Raw genomic sequence first — 4,100 nt, forward strand, 5'->3', positions numbered from 1 at the left:
GCCTTATTAAAGCGCCTATGCACCGCTATGTGGAGAAACCAGAATTGGAAATCTAAATATTAATAATACGGGAAAATTCATTGTTTCCCTACAGCTACATCGCTGGAATTTTTATTGTAGGTAGACAAAGACCTTTTATGCAAGAAAACCCCTCTAAATTTCACGTGGCTTCCTTAAAGACCAGGGAAAAAATTATTTTTTTTCTATAAATAGCATGTTCTTTGGTGTTTTAGCATATTTTAGCAGTAATTCCCTTCTCCTATGACTCATCGCTAAGTAATTTCTTAGGATGATTGTGACCGTAGTCAGTACACTCACAAAAAAACCCTGGAAACTCCCAGGACCGCCTTAAAAACATCGTTATAAATTAAAAAGATGCCACAATCACGGCTAGCATGCGTCTACATCCTCCAATATTATCCCCCGGCAGCCTTCGGAAACGATAGGGGATAGCCGGTAGTTCTCACTGCTTGGTAAGGAGTGAAAACCCGGGCGGCGAAGCTCCCCCAGCTCCAGGAACGTCGGACGCACTCCGAGGAGTCAGAGGCGAGGAAAAACTCCGAGAACCCTCGGGCGGCGAAGCCGCCCCGACACGCGGAGCACCCGAACGTGTGTCTTACGAGGGGGGAGGGCGACGATACCCCCTGGGCGGCGAAGCCGCCCACGGGCGAGGAACGGCGAAGCCGTTCCGAGGAGTCGATGGCCCGGGGGTACAAAGGTAAACCTTGGGCGGCGAAGCCGACCACGGGCGAGGAACGGCTAAGCCGTTCCGAGAAGTCGACGGCGCGGGGGGACCCAGGTAAATCTTGGGCGGCGAAGCCGCCCCATCACGACGAAGGGCGATGCCGTTCCCAGGAGCCGACGCCTCGGGGGTACTCGGGTAACACTTGTGCGGCGAAGCCGCCCTCCCACAAGGAACGGCGAAGCCGTTCCCAGGAACTAGCGGGTCTCCGTCACAGGGCTACCTCGATATCTGGGCGGCGAGGCCGACCCCTGACGAGGAACGGCGAAGCCGTTCCGAGACGTCGGGGGTGGGACGGCGAAGCCGTCCGGTGGGGGCAGCCGGCGAAGCCGGATTCGGGTCGCCGATAACCCTTGGGCGGCGAAGCCGCCCACAGGCGAGGAACGGCGAAGCCGTTCCGAGGAGGCGACGGCTCGGGGGGACACAGGTAAACCTTGGGCGGCGAAGCCGACCACGGGCGAGGAACGGCGAAGCCGTTCCGAGAAGTCGATGGCTCGGGGGGACCCAGGATAACCTTGGGCGGCGAAGCCGCCCCATCACGAGGAAGAGCGATGCCGTTACCAGGAGTCGAGCCTCGGGGGGACTCGGGTAACCCTTGGGCGGCGAAGCCGCCCTCCCACGACGACCGGCGAAGCCGTTCCGAGGTACAAGAGGGTCTCCGTCACAGGGCTACCTCGATATCTGGGCGGCGAAGCCGACCCCTGTCGAGGAACGGCGAAGCCGTTCCGAGACGCCGCGGGTGGGACGGCGAAGCCGTCCGGTGGAGGCGACGTCTCGGGGGGACACAGGTAAACCTTGGGCGGCGAAGCCGACCACGGGCGAGGAACGGCGAAGCCGTTCCGAGAAGTCGATGGCTCGGGGGGACATAGGAAAACCTTGGGCGGCGAAGCCGCCCCATCACGAGGAAGGGCGATGCCGTTACCAGGAGTCGACGCCTCGGGGGGACTCGGGTAACCCATGTGCGGCGAAGCCGCCCTCCCACGATGAACGGCGAAGCCGTTCCGAGGAACAAGCGGGTCTCCGTCACAGGGCTACCGCGATATCTGGGCGGCGAAGCCGACCCCTGACGAGGAACGGCGAAGCCGTTCCGAGACGCCGCGGGTGGGACGGCGAAGCCGTCCGGTGGGGGCAGCCGGCGAAGCCGGATGCGGGGGGGTTTTAGGGGGCGTAGCCCCCTAACGAGCGCGCGCAGCGCGGCGAGTCTATATTATATACAACCCGATGTGTGACAGATAGCTCACTTATCACTCATTCACGTATACAAATTCCCGACCACTTCCGGACGTGCTGGGAAGACGAAATTTTTACTGGTCGTGGAGAAAAAATATTCATCGGGGGGAAAAGTCCGAAAACTCGAAAAAGTCGATCGGTTTTCGAGATATATCGATCCGAATTAACATTGGAGCCTTATGGGACTAAAACATATTTCATTTTTTGACTTTTTAAAAATGTCACAGGAACATGAAATGTCACTGACGGAAACTAGATTTTTCGGCCGATTATTTGATGTGACACATTTTGCCATATTTTGTTTATAAGTATTTTTTATAATTTTTTTAAATTTCCAATGCTTTTCTTATGGGCCTATCTTTGGATTTTTTTAAAACCAACTTATAATCGTTGTAGGAATAAGTCCTTAACTTATGAGATACTAGATTTTTTGGTTGATTTTTTGGTGTGGTTGCCTTTCCAATTTTTTGTTTAAAAGTATTTTTTTTAACAATTTAAAATTTCCAATGCTTTTCTTATGGGCTCACTTTGGGAATTTTTTTGACCGATTTGCAATAATCGTAGGACCAATTCAATTTCATGCAAGATACTAGATTTTTTTCTTAATTTTTTGGCTATCCTTTGATATCCACATGTTAATCGAACTTCGAGTAATTAACGATTATGTATTTTCATTGAATTTGCGACTCCTACAACGTTTGGTAACTTACAACACATCCGCCGTGAAGTTTGCATTCCCTCAACACACGATTTTAAATTTTTCGGAATTTTTTTTTACCACTTCCCGACGTGGTACGGACACCAAATTCCGGTGATTGACGTCTTTCTCGTGCCCCTACGCGCCGCTACCAGGAGAACGCAGAATAATTAATTTTAACGGGTGACACCGTCGAAAAAGCATGCTTACACTACAGCTACAGAGCCGAAATTTTTATCCAAGGTAAACGATGCCGCGTTATACAGAACAAGCACTTTAGGTCCCCCGAAAACCCCCTGTGACCCCCCCAAAAAAATAAAAATTACTTAATAAGTCGTATATTTCGTGTACCATTCATCCCAGTTGTATCGTTTTTATTGATTCCGAATGGGAATTGTGTCGGCTAAATTCACCCGTCATGTTCAATTATCCTGCCCCAATTACACACCCGCAATAAAACTTCAAATTTTTAAATGTACATTTCTTAACAAAATAGTAGAGTAAAAAAGGGGTTCCAGGACAAGGACACCTAAAACCGATTTTTTTAAACACTTCCCCATAAGGTACGGCTACGAAATTCACAATAGTTATGCCTTATTACAGCGCCTATGCACCGCTATGTGGAGAACACAGAATTGGTAATCTTAATGTGAGTAATACGGGAGAATTCATTGTTCCCCTACAGTAAGTTCGCTGGAATTTTTACTGTAGGTAGACAAAGACGTTTTATGCAAGAAAACCCCTCGATATTTCACGTGGCTTCCAAGAAGACCAGGGAAAAAATTATTTTTTTTCTGTGAATAGCATGTTCTTCGGTGTTTTAGCATATTTTAGCAGTAATTCCCTTCTCCTATGACTCATCGCTAAGGAATTTATTTGGATGATTGCGACCGTTGTCAGTATATTCATAAAAAAAAACCTGGAAACCCCCCGGACCCCCTTAAAAACATCGTCATAAGCTAAAATGCCACAATCACGGCTAGCATGCGTCTACATTCAGCCACATTATCCCACGGCAGCCTTTGTAAACGATAGGGGAAGGCTGGTAGTACGCATTGCTCTGTGAGGAGTGAAAACCCTGGCGGCAAAGCTGACCCCGCCCCAGGAACGACGGAGACATTCCAAGGAGTCAGATGCGCGGAAAACCTCCGAGAACCCTGCGGCGGCAAATCCGCTCCAACACGTGGAGCAGCCGAATGCGTGTCTTACGAGGGGGGAGGGCGCCGATAACGCTTGGGCGGCAAAGCCGCCCAAAGACTACGAACGGCACAGCCGTTCCGAGGAGTCGACGGTACGGGTGGAGACAGTAAACCTTGGGCGGCAAAGCCGCCCCATCACGCGGAAGGGCGATGCCGTTCCCAGGATTCGACGCCTCGGGGTGACACGGGTAAACCTTGGGCGGCAAAGGCGCCCTATCACCAGGAAGGTTAC

Source organism: Ischnura elegans, chromosome X (assembly GCF_921293095.1).
Source record: "Ischnura elegans chromosome X, ioIscEleg1.1, whole genome shotgun sequence".
NCBI lineage: Eukaryota > Metazoa > Arthropoda > Insecta > Odonata > Coenagrionidae > Ischnura > Ischnura elegans.